Consider the following 13,694-nt stretch of genomic DNA (forward strand, 5'->3'; position numbering starts at 1 on the left):
ATCATTAATATTTTTAATTACTTCTGGGAAAATATTTAATTGCTAATGAGTTTTTCTTCTCACTGACATTTCTAGAGCAAGTTAGGTTAAACTTGCAAAAGGTGTAGTTGATAATAATTTAGCAACCCTGGAATGCTATTTTCCAGCACTAAGCAATATTACATTGCATGCTATCGCAGAAATAAAATTGCACACTTGAAAAATTAATCTGAATAAACCAAGTATTCATGCTGCTCTCTGGAAACTGTAGTTATAAGGGTGCTGTATATTTGACCATCTTATTTTGTCCCTAGAAAATAGTCTGATAAGCATCTAAACTTTCAGCCAGTTAACAAATCCGGAAGTCTCAGACTTCACCTCTGGCTTAAACTGCAAGCAGAGTAGTGCTAATGTAAATAGGAATAGTTTCACCTATATTCTTGGTATTTGAAGTATTTGGTATCTGAGGTTTGAACAATTCACTGGACAATGAGCTTGAAAGGTTGTTTTTTCAAGATAAATATTTCCACCAGTGACAATACCTTCACAAACAGATCCACTTGGCAGAAAGGTGGTAGCTTTAGTCCAAGTGTTTTAACGAATATGCAAAAATACACTGAGGCCAGCAGCTCTGAAAAGCAGTTGGCAGTAGATAACAATGCCATAAAGTGTGTAAAGAAAAGAACATCGTCAATGTGTGGGGCTCCAGCTGATGGCTCCCAGGCAGCTGCATATCCTACATGTCCTCAGCATCTTGGACAACGTTTCTGTGGAATTCATATGCTTTTGTACAAGGCAATTATCAGTCATTTTGGGCATGGCTGGGCAAGCCAGTGTGGTCATTTGCTGCCAGTGTTGAGCACTACTCGCTTGCTGCCTGCCATCCTCGCATTGGCAGGCGTGAAGCCAGGCTGAATTTTTGTGGAGGACAGTGCTGCAGTTCCCTGAACGCAGCACAGATGGATGCTGTTTTGTATAACATGGCTGTTTATTTGAGGTTTATGGTTCTTCCTATTGCCCACATGCTTCCAGGTGTCAAAGCAGAAGTTCTGCTGTGTGTGCTCTTTAGTGATGTTCTGGGAAAAATAGAAAGGGTGTATGTGTGTGTGTGTATGGTTTTATAAAGATCAACTTCCCCTGTCCAAAAATTACAGATATCTGTGGTGTCATAAATTAATCCGAATCAAATTAATTCAGAGCCAGATGAAATTCTGTCCAGCTACTTTATACTGAGAGCTGACTAAACTGTGCAGTGAAAATGAATTCACTCCCAATTTAGTCATGGTTTCTGTCCCTCTGATGTGTGAGTTGACCCTGATTTCAGCAAAGGGATTATTTATTCCTAGGTATTCACTGCATAGATCTTGTAAATAAAGCTTGTAAATTGTTTGCTTTGACTGTTTGCTGCTTGTGAGATGTAGATGTATTATTATGTTTAATCAGAGTGTGCTTGGAAGCAGAAGTATTTTTCATGAATAATGGCTTTATATAAATATAATGAATATGATTCTTCTGAATTCAGTGGATTTTGGATTAGGTCTGAAATGAATGACATATAGAAAGCATCAGTGAGGATTTATTTCAGTGTGTGCATTTCTGATTTTTTTCACCTCAAGATATTGTCATATCTCATACTTAGATACAGGAACCAGACACACCTGTAACTTTGTTACTGGCTTTCAAAAGTAACTGAGAAGTTGAATGACTCAAATCTAGTGCACAGAATTTAATATGATCCATCTGGGAAGTCTGCTACTTGATAGAAGTGCCTCTTTTGGGCAATTTAGTCTGGGCCATCAGATGGGTAAATGCATAATGCTGAGAAATATTTAGAGGGAGTTTTTTCTTAGAATACATAAATTGATCTCTTATGCTAGGTGAAACCAGTGACATTGAGAAATATCAGTCAGCCTCAAGAAGTAACATGCATCCCACTTCCAATTGCTTGCAATTCTGGCAAACTTTTACCAGCATGAGAGGAAGTTAATTATCTGTCTTGGACCAAAGTTCCCTGTGAAAGTTAGCCAAAAAGCCTAATGAGAAACGGTGTTTTTTCCTAAGGTCAAAACTGAATGCTTCTATGAAGGTCTAGTGTAGCCCTTTGAAATCTGGCAAATATTGTGTCCTCATTCCAGTGATGTACTTGTCTCATGGAGAATAAATGTGTGCTATTCAGATAAAGACTATAAATATTTGCAGGCTTAGGAGGATAGGACAGGGCTTTCTGGCCATGCTTTGAGCATGGTGGTGGAGCAATTGCATTTCAGCAATACCATCCAGTCTAAAGCACTCCAACTTGACTACAATCTATCTGTGTATGCTTTAGTTCAGGACTGAGTAGTATTTGTCTTTGTTTTTTCCATTTAAAGAAATACTTGGGTTTGGGTTTTTTAGGATGGGACAAAGGTGTAGGGACTTAAATTCTGTCTTTGGCAAGCTAACATCAGATGTGTGCGTGTGTGGTCAGTCATTTTTGTCTCAAAGCTGTGGTCAACTCATGGTGTTGTTTCAGGGAGGTTAGCAGGGCTGGGACTGATGGGAAGAGCAACTGAGAGTGACAAGAAAACAAGATCAGGAGCTAGGAGACAGGGAAAGTGGGTAGTTCCAGGAAGATCTTTGAACTTGTTGCGAGGTTCACAGTTTCAGTTGGACCAGCTGTTTGATCTCATAAAACCTCCCCCTCTTTACTAAGCTTGAATGGAAGTGGAGTGACATGGAAACATCAGTGCATGTAGTTCTACTAAAGAAATAGAATTAGGAAACAAGGAAAAACCTACCTGGCCAATGGTGTTCTCTAACATCTAGGTTGCAGAGTGTTTTGGATGCTGTTTGAAAATGTTTATAGCAGAGGGTAGAGACTTTGCAGACAAGATGGGGAGGGCTCTCCTCTGGGTAGCTCCTATATGAAGATGCTCTTCTTTCCACTGGAACTTGGATCATGTTCTTCACTAATTTTTTGTGTTAGCAGCACACATAGCATCCCTGCTAGTAGTGTTTTTAATTTAAAAAAAAAAAATCAGCTTTACGGGAATGTTTCTTAAAATTCTGCTGACTGGAATGCAGGATATGAAACACTCTATTGTATAATGTACTTTGTTTCATTCCTGTTTGTCACTAAGAAACCAGCCTGGAAATGGCTTCCTCTTCCTAGAGAGTGGTTTCCTGTTTATAGTAGACATGTTTGGAAATAAGTTGAATCTTGATGTTTGTGAGGACTGTTTCTTGGGCTGTTTGAAATGGTAGCCTGTGTTTCAGACACACTGAGTTCATGGGCAGTTTAGGTAGTGCCTGCAGAGCTGATAAACCTATCAACTCCCTCCATGTGGGCTATGAGGAGAGTTTGGTCCACGTTCTGGTATTCCAGTTCTGTGCTCTGTGCTGGATAAACTTTATTCTTCCAGAAGTGTGAGAAGTTGGGTCTTAACAATTTCTATAAACAGAAATTTATTCCCAGCATGGACATTATGTGAAACTACTGGGTTTTTTTAACAAAGAATAGGCTGATATTCTGAATTCAGCAAACTAAAGCAGCTTTTTAATGTGAAGAATGTAGAACTATTGAAAGATTCCATGTGTGATAGAAAGGAAGCTAGAGCACCCTTCCAAAGTCAACACACACTCTTTTTATTCCTTAGGAAATTATCACAATTGGAGTAAACCTGATCCCACTGAAATCAGTAGAAGTTTTGCTACTGGCTTTGCCAGAAACTCCTTTTCTTTTACATCTAGGATATAGTAGGCAGAACACATTGCAGTATAATACTCTGAGGGTTTTGGGTGGTTTTTTCCTTTTGCTAGGGAGATTTTGCATTTACTTATGCCATGGATTAAAAATGTCATGGCAAAGCACTGTTTCAATCAACAGTTTTAATGATGTGTGATTATTCATAGCTTTCTGAAAATGTCATAAGTAGTTCCACTTCACATGATAACATATGCTTTCTAAACAAATACCGATGAACTATCTTGATTCGCAGTTTCTTACAGTGGAGTTACAGGCTTCTGAGTAAAGAAGGAAATGAATATTTGAGATATGGAGAAAAGTACAAGTCCAAAGAGATTAATCATTAAATAAATGCAGATGTCTGGTCTTCAAAGCTGTGGTCCCAGGATTTTATCTACACTGCTTTAACTACTCTGATCTGAAAAATGCCCATTTAGCTTTTCTGTGTGAAATGCAGTATAGATCTTAAGTGTAACAGATCTTTCTTCTTAAATGTTACAACAGACTGAACTCTGGCAAAAATGCTGTATAAATGCATTCAAAATAAATCTGGGGTCTGAAGAGAAGATGTGGTTATCTCTGGCACTGGTATGAGTACCTCAAACTATATGCCAGTGATACCTAGTAATACTGCTTACACCATACTAAGATTTTATAAAAGTCATCTCTGAACTAAAGATTATACCTGTCATCTGCTATATATATAATAAAGGAGGCTGACAGTAGTCAGACTTCTACAGAATGATAAGCTGAGAGGGACAAATACCACTGAATCATCTGTGTGGCAGTGACACTTTAACCCTTTTTGTTTGAAAGACGGTCAGTCAGAGATGGAGACAAGTAGATGGGAGGAGTGGCAGGATGTGGGGCTGTGCGGTCACTTCTGAAGAGCTCCATAATTCCACCTCCTGGGAGCTGAGGATGATGAATTAAATGTCACCAACTGCACTCAATACGCAGTCAGGAGTGCCAAAAAGAGCTGCTAAATGATCTAATCGCTCCCAGAGGGCCAGGAGAACCTCAGCATCAACCTATACCTTGTGGTGGACCAAGCCAAGATCACATATTACTAAATTTTAGAGAGAAAATTTAATCTTTTAGTTGGTTAATATTTTGCTTTCACACTTCAGGGAGCAGCAACATTTCTAAACAGCCTACTTTAGACCAGGATTTTTTTCAGTTTGCTATACTTACAGGGTCATGTCCACATGCTTCACTTTCACAATAACTTCTTCCTTGTGGGATTGAAACTATCTCTGTTTAACGATGATGAATCTGAAATGCTTTTTTGTGTAACACAAATAATAACAAGCATAGAACCAGCTTCAACAGCCTTTAGGGTAGCTGTGTTGTATCACAGCTCTATTGTTTATATTAAAATCTCAATGCTTACTGCAGGGATAGCATCCCAGAATAGCTGTGTGGAAAATACTTCTCCTTGTCTGTCTTGTCAGAGCAAATTGTAGTAAGAGAAGGTGTTTCTATTTGATTAAAATCTATTACAAGCCCAAGGCAGGTGTAAAAATACACCAGCAATGGTCACATAACCTCCAACTAGATTTCCTAGGAAAACAGTATAGGTGAGAGTGCACTGGCATTTGGAGAGCAGGATTCTGCATATGCCAACTCATTACACAGTACTGTTATAAATACTGTTTCTGGAAAGCTATAGGGAGAAAAATGTCACTGATATTCAGTATGTTTATAAATAGTATGGGTACCTGCAGGTGATGCACCTAGATCCTGAGAGCTGTGTGTTCCGGCCTAATTAAATGCAAGGGTGTCTCTTACATTTTCAGTGCAGGTTTTGCTAAGGACTCTTATGACAACTGTTGTGGTATATGGGTTAGATGTCTAGATGGTGGGAAAATAGATATGTAAACCCTAGTTACACAAGCCTTTTGAAGGGTTACATTTCATTGCTTTGCACATTTCATCCAGTTCTTACTGTTGGAAACACTGTACTCTAGAAAAATCATTATGCAGATCAAGAAGCATGAGCATGTTGCTACCGTAAGAGGAAAAATATAAATAATTAAATCTTGTGATACCTCTTTCACAGCCCTAATCTCATTAATATAAAGCAATTTTAGAGATGGAGAAGAGCCGGTAACAGCATTGGACTCATGAGATATTTCTGTTTTCCATCCATCAGGCAGGTAATTGTGGGAGTTATGACTTTGTTAGGCAGAAATGTACAGCTCTAAAGAACCAATAACTGAGCATCTCTGCTCAGCAGACAATGGAGCAGCATCCAGTAATTGAATACATCAATAAGCTTTCACATCTCGTATAACTTCAGTGCCCTGGACAGGATAGCATTAGACATAATCATATTTTGATCAGGGGAAAATAGAAGTTGGATGAAATAATATCAATTTTATTTACAGGGCAGAGAAGAAACCATCCAGTCTGTGACAGAAAAATGATTTTTTTATCTGGCTTTGATCTGGCTCTGGGCTTTGATTTGGTGGCAAATGGGTCTATAACTCATTTACACCAGCTGCCAGGCTTTTTCAAAGCACAGAACATTAAGCAGAATCCTACTTCAAGGAATAAATATACAATCAACATAATAAATGGTGATAAAACAGCCTCAGCTCATTCTTTACAGTTTTAAGTCACTACAACCTACATGGAACACTATAGATACTCAGCTCAAAAACAGTGCATTGATTTGTGACCCCCATGGGCCAAAGAGCATCTTTTGTGTAAGATGTTAGAACAAGAGTTTAAGGGGGATGGTGGAGTTGGGGGACGTTTTGTTTGAATTTTCAGTTGCAACAACACTTTTGGTGCGTGGAAAGAAGAGGAAAAAATATTGGGGAAAAAGAGGAGAGAGGGCAGCAGGCGATTTGTTTATACTCGAGTGAAACAGGCCACTTTTCACAGCAAGGTTGGCAGCCTGTGTACTCTGGTCAGGACTGTGAAAGGAGCCAGGCAGTGCAGGGCAGCACAGGGAGGAAGCCGATAGTGCCTATGTTCAAATGGGATTAGAGCTGGCACGCAGAAGGAGAAATACTATCTGCAAGCAGATAAAGCCTGAGTGTTTTGCTTTCTGGTGTGGGGAAGGGCAGCAAAGAAGCACAGTCTGAATCCTCCTTGCCAAAGCCTGGCACTTTTGGGGAGCTGCACTTGCTTCCTGCTACTCTGGGGTGCAATGGTGCATTGGTGCGGAAGGCTTTGAACACCCCCAGCTGTGTAGAGCTGTGTCTGTGGGTCTTTGAGCTGTGCTGTATGGAAATCTGGGGTTTGAGCCCAGACCACCCTTCAGGCAGTCCCATTACCGTGGCTCGCTTTGCACTGGCCCTCTGCTCAGAAAGGTGCATGTTCTTTTCAAGACACTGATAGTCTACTTACATAATGATGCACTTAACCGAGGGCTGTATTGTGTGCTTCTGCGTGGATAAAATGAGTGTCGTCAGGATGCTGCTTTGCAGGGGCTGACAGCTATGCAGGAGTAGCAAAGCTTGCCTTGTCTGCTGGAGAGCAAATGCCTGGTGTTTAGCTATTGACAGCATCGAAGGCTGGAGCAGTGGTGTTCAGGCTGGGAGACATGTACTGAGTGAGGGCTGCTTCTGTGGTTGTCAGTGGATTTACATTTCCTACGCAAGGGCTCATAAATTGAGGATTTCTTTTTATTTCTGCATTTTATTCTGTGCTGAAACTGAGGAGTGGGGTCTTGCAGGAGGCAGTAGCTGAAAGATGGAGTCAGGAAAACGCTAAGAAATAAGGCACACTTTTAATCTGAGGTGGAATATCCCTGACAACAAGCTTTCAGGTGAAACAATAGGCTTTTGTGTCTTCCAGTCAAGACAGAGCCAAAAAGGTTTTATCCTAGCACAGGTTGTGCCCTTAAGCTGGAACACTTCATTAGGCTCATGAGTACAAAGTCAAAATGAAGTTTGATGGCCTATGTTACATAGGCCTGACCAGAGAATCCCCTTAAAGCATGATCGTCTACATTAAAGCATATTTAATGATGTAAACATAATACATGGTTATCTGTTCCTCTGCTTTACAGCTACAGTAATTGGACTACATCCATTTTCTCTCTTTTGCTCTCATCTTGGTTTCATTCTAGTATGAGATGTGGATCATTATCTTATGATACAGACTATTTGCCTTGGCAGATTCCAGGGAGGAAATAGTTCAATTACTTGAGCTGTTTTGGATAGGCAGTATAAGTTTCTATGAAATCTTTTTCACAGTTCCTGATTTTTTTTCAATAACAAGCTCTGTTTGAAGTAGTTGACAAGAGAGAAATCAGGATTTTAATTTGGGAACAATAATGGAGATGCTTCTGCATCAAATCAAAGTGTTATTCAAGGGCTGAAATCTTTTAAAGGCCTTTTATGTCTATGAATTAGCAGTCTGGTGGGTGAGAAACTCTGGAATTAGTTTGCTGTCCCCACAGTCAGCTTGACCACTTCAGGGAAAAGGTTCATCCAGTATATGAAAGGCCAGAAAATTAAATATAGGGTTCTTCTGAATTGTTGGATGGGAGGAGAATTACTTGAGGTTTCTTGTCTCTCTCTGGATAGATAGTGGTCTTCTGTTACGTAAGGGCTGGCAAACGAAGCTTTCAGCCCACTGTTTAAAAGAAAATGACTCCAACCTGTTTTTCTGAATCCCCAAACATAATTATTGAAACTAAGAAAGCACTCAGTTTCAGTGAGCACCAGCAGAGTTTGGGAGAGCATCACAAATAGCACCACATGATCTGTAAAAACACTCATTCAAACAGATAAAATGCATCAAGTCTGAGATCATTGTGTCTCAGCTGTAGTTCCTACTGCTGGAGGGTGTTGCAATGTAAGAATAATTGATTTATAGCACTGATCTGGCACATCCCTGCTTAAATCATAATGTATTAGCTACCATAAACTCCTTAGGTCCCACCAACAGAGGTGGTATTGCAAAACAATGAATCATATTTTTGCAAGCGCAGTGTGAGTGGGTGATAAAAACTTGACTTTTGAAAGTCTTATTAGCAGGAGTACATTTTAACTGTACATGCTCAAAAGCAATGTGCTGTATCACACCAGGGTTTCTGGATTCATTTATTATCTATCTACAACTTTGCTTTTATCAATACAAATTTTCTCAACACCGTATGCTCGCTTCTTACATTTAAAATACGGAGATATGACAAAATGGTTGTTCCAGGTTTTCTACCTGTCAGGATGTTCTTTCATCTCATTAATCTGTGCAACAGATTAATTGGCTTCAGAATATCCTGGGGAAAAAAAAGAAATGTCAGCTATGTTATCGCATGCTAGGTGAGGGATAGCTGCCTGGTAAGGGACAGCTCACAGTGATTTATGAAAAGACTTGTGTTCCCACAGTCCCCCTTACGTTTCGGTATGCTGATGTAATGCTGCTGAATTCTGAATTCCCACAAAAGGGTAAGGCTTTATCTTGGCCATAAAATAAGCCCGATGTCTTACTTGAAGCAAAATGTTCTCCTTTATGGATTCTTAAAAATAATCTGCCACAACATGCATTTGAGATTGGAAAAAGATCAGGGTGTTTTAGGTGCTGGAAAGCACAGTGCAGGTGATGAAAAGTCAGTTTGGGCTGTGTGGTGGTGCAGATCTCGTCCCTCCTCACCCCTCTTTGTGCTAGGTGTGATTCCACCCATCTCCCCCGAGCTGTACACCAATCTGTGGAGATAAGGACTGCTAATGGCAGTGGATCAGAACGTTAAGGTTCCCCTTCAACAAGCCAGGCTCCTGCCCTCCCGATTGCTCAGAAGCGGTTATAACAGCCCATCATCTCCTACCGGCCTGGCATACCTGTGCCTGGGATGGGATCTAATGGGAACAGTAACAGAGCTGCACATTCATCAAGTTTTTGTACAACTGCTGGAAGACACCAGAATACTTCATCGTTCGAGCTGGGCATGAGCAAAAATTATCTGACAAGTCAATTATCTTGGACCCTATAAGTTGCAGTCACAATGGAGACCCTTTTGAACTCTCCTGGATTGCAGTGACCTGTGATCAGCATCTCCCCTGAGCTGGGATGACTCTTGGGTACCAAAACCATTAAGGTGTTGTCTGCTGTCAGAGCTGATGGAAGGCCAGGGTGAAGTAAACCCGCTCGAGTCTCAATTATCGCCTGCTGAGGAATGCCAAGGCATTGTGAGTATTTATTCTAAACTCAAGAAGAGAGAAATTTTACTTTGAGCTAGCTTCTCTTTCACCCACTCTTCCTCTGCTTACCGGTGTGTGTGGGTGCATACTTCATTCTACTGGATCTGAATACTTTTGTCTGTGTGTGTGCTTGTACGTTTTGTGTTTGTGTATGCACATGTACATATATAGAGATTTAAGATACCATAATGTAAGTTAGTGTGACTCTTGTCATCTTAGAATCTGTAGACAGGTCACCATTTTTAAATTTTTAGTGTTTTTTCCTCATTACCGCATTAGCTACTTGCAGCCAGGGAGGTGCTCCATGAGGAGGGAGTTCACGTTAGATGTTGGGTTAAGGTGTGAATTTTTATTTGAGGGAACATGTCCTGAAGACTGCTGCCTCGCCTACTGAGCAGGGAGTAATTTTGTGTACAACAGTAACTTTGCCAGAGTTTGAGGCCTGAATAGGGGAGGGTGTCTGTGAGAGTCTTGGATATACTGCCTGCTTCTCTTTGAGTCCTCAGCCAAGCCATACACGGCAGTTAGTGACTGAGCCAGCCAGACACATCTATGCTGGTCTCAAAAGTGTTTCAGGGACTTAGTATTCATCTACAGAGAGTACCTGAGAGCTTGTAATAGCCAAGATTAAATAACACCAATTTAAGTAAGGCAAATAATCCCTATGAATAAAGTTCCCTTTAAATACACTTCAGAGGCTTTTTTCCCCCATGTACATGTTTTTCTTAAATAATGGGAAAATCGGGATGTGTGGTTTAAAACTGGATTCTGGCTCAGATAATTACAAAATTTCTGACCATTTCTATAATTTAATGAACATGCTTTCTGAACTGTCAGTTCAGCAGCTGAGTTTAAAATGGCTTGAAATTAAAATTTAAAATAGGACATTAAGCCAGGAAATAAATATTAACAATGGTAAGAGTAATACTGTATTGAAACTGGTTAAGAAAACAGAATTGTGGACATAATTAATAGTTTTAATAGCTACATTAATACTGGTTTCATGCTAAACGTTACACTGATGTTTTTCTAATATCTCTGTCAATGTGTTTTATCAAGGCACCAGACTTTACTCTTGTTTTAGGTGGTCCAATACATAAATCAGGACAACTTTTAAAATTCATTTTGGTTGGAATGATCTTGATATGGCTGGTCAATGATCAGCTTTGCTTAGAGATTTATTCTGTTATATTAGTTTCATGTTATTGATTTGTCTGTAGTTGGTGCAAATTCTTCCCTATGAAGTGAATGAACTTGAACAAACTGGGTGGTTATTTTTTAGTTTGATGGGGATTTTAATCTCTCTTCTGTCTGCACTAGATGATACAAGTGCACTTAAAATACTGGTTTAATTTAGTTTGTGTTTTGTCTACAAGTGCTTCAGACTGGAGGATAATCTGTAATTAACTAAGGATTTGATTAACTTTCTACTTAGTCATTAGTCTAAAGCATTCATTTTAGTAAACCAAAGAATGTAAAGATCTTTGTAAATAAAAACCCAGTTGTAAAATTCTTCTACTATTACCCTTATTACTCATTCCCACATTGCTTTGTTAGAGGCTTTTTCCTTATTATTTCAACACCTAGTAAAGTCATGCTTCTCTCTATCCTTGTTGACTCCAAAAAAGACAAAAATCCAGACTTCTCTTGCTAGAAAGTAGACCAAAAACCTTTTTTTTAAGAACAGACCTCAAGGCTTTGTAAGTCTCCTACAGTTTGAAACTTTGAAAGATAGTTATACATTTACATATTTATACAAGTAACATGCAATTGGGGGGCACCCAATGCCAAAGCAGGGCAAGCGCTCTGTTCTCTGTAAGCAAAGGTCTCTAGTCAGGTTGGGAAAATCTGGTAAGATTTTCAAAGGAAATGTTGCCTAGGATTTTAGGAGCTACTGAAATTTTGTGAAGTCTTTAGAATAGGAAAAAATAAATAGGCAATTTTGTTCTTACTACTTCAGTATTTGCTGGGGCTGGGGGGCAGGGGGATGACCCATCAACACAAATTTAAGAGTTTGATTTATACTCTTCCTTATCACTCACTCTGTAAATGGTTAAGGAAACATCAGCTGCATAAATGCAGGGGTTATCAGAGGAGAAACTTTTGCTAGACACGTCATGAATGAGGTTCATCTGTCTAAGCCAAGTCAGTCCCCTCATATTGCTAAGAGATACTGCTAAATTTCTATATATCTTGGCTTGTGTCACTTCAACTCTAGTGTGTAGATTTGCCTTTTGCAGCATGAACAGCGTAACATGCTTCTAGTTTAGCTGCTATTTATGCACATAACCGGCCATGCACACAGTTAAAGATTAAAGTAAGTACCTGTCTATTATTTTTAATTACATTTTTCCAGACCTGGAACAGAAAAATAAAATATCCAATCATTTTGACCCCAGTGTTAATTGTTTTCATTAAAAAAAACAGTACCACCTGTCAACTGTAGCAGAAAACATATGCTGAGTACAATAGCATGCAAACCAAGTGCTACACAGCTCATCTTCAAAAGCTAGCCCCATATGATTAATCTTTCTCTAATGAACATATAGCAAACATTGCTAGAGTGTGATTTTAGTTTTCCAAAGAACATATTAGCTATCTGGTGTGAAAAATGTGTTCTCTGTACATAACCATCCACAAATTATTTGTGTACGTCAGGAAATGAAAAGTTGTCTTGTTTTTATGGTGAAAAGCCAGTTTAGTGGGATTTAAATCTTTGTCTTTACATAAATAGGAATAATTGTCAAGGATATCTGTGAAGCCAGGATTTCATTATTCTCCAAAATGCCTCTAAAGTGGCTATCTTTATGTACCTCTTTACCCAGAGGCTTGAAGTAAAACATCTTTATTACACATGCTTGTGACTAGATAACATCTAGAAGCATGTGTGCTAGGTAGGTCACCTGCCTCTGGAATGAAATAGCAGGGTTCAGTTCCCACTTGCACAGCAAGAGCATTTTGGCCAGAGGTAAATAAGTTCAGACACATCTTTCCCCTTCATCAGCAATGGTGAAACCTTACAGAGAACTTGGACTTTCCCTAAGTGTATTAAATACAAGATTATCACTTTAAGAAATTAAACTCTCACAGCATAAAACCATTTTTCTTGATCTTTATTGTCCCATTTTCTGAGGCTGAGTAAAGCAGGCAAACAAGAAAAGGCAGTAATGGAAGAAGTGGAATAGCAGACAAAGGATGTAAATAAAAAAAACACAAAAAAAGGAAGCCTAGGTTGCTGAGTCTTATACTAGCATATAAATTGGGATTTAGGTATTGGTTTAAGGGATCTTTTGATTCCAGGATGGTCTGTTGATAACATGAGATTTGAAGTTTCTTTTGCTCCTGTTACCATCACTGGTGTCTGTTTGTTTTTTGTAGTGAGGCTCTGAGAAAGAGTGGGTGTATTTGCAGAAGCATCCAGCCCCTATAGATACAACTGTGGCTGGGAAAGGGACTTTTCTGCTCCAGAAAGTATGGGATTGTGTGCACTCCAGTGGTGGTTAATGGAGGTGGGCTGCGAGGGTAGCCTTTGTCTTGGTGAATCGTGGCTCTAATGATTGAGATCTGAATGGCCCCTTGCAGCAATGTAAGAAAATGTGTGATAGCAATCAGCTGAGCTGTGTTACTGGAGATTATTTTTGAGCAACACGGAATGAATTTTCAATGGGTAGTAAATAACTGTTCCTCTGCCTATCAGACCGTGGAAGTCATCATTTTGATTAGGGAATAAACCCAAGAATTTTTCTGGCAAGTATACTTGAATTCTGAACACTGATGCAAAACACAATCCCAAATCCGTGTTGATTAGTTAAGAAGCTTTTGAACAACATTTG

This window comes from Athene noctua, chromosome 15 (assembly GCF_965140245.1).
Source record: "Athene noctua chromosome 15, bAthNoc1.hap1.1, whole genome shotgun sequence".
Classification (NCBI taxonomy): domain Eukaryota; kingdom Metazoa; phylum Chordata; class Aves; order Strigiformes; family Strigidae; genus Athene; species Athene noctua.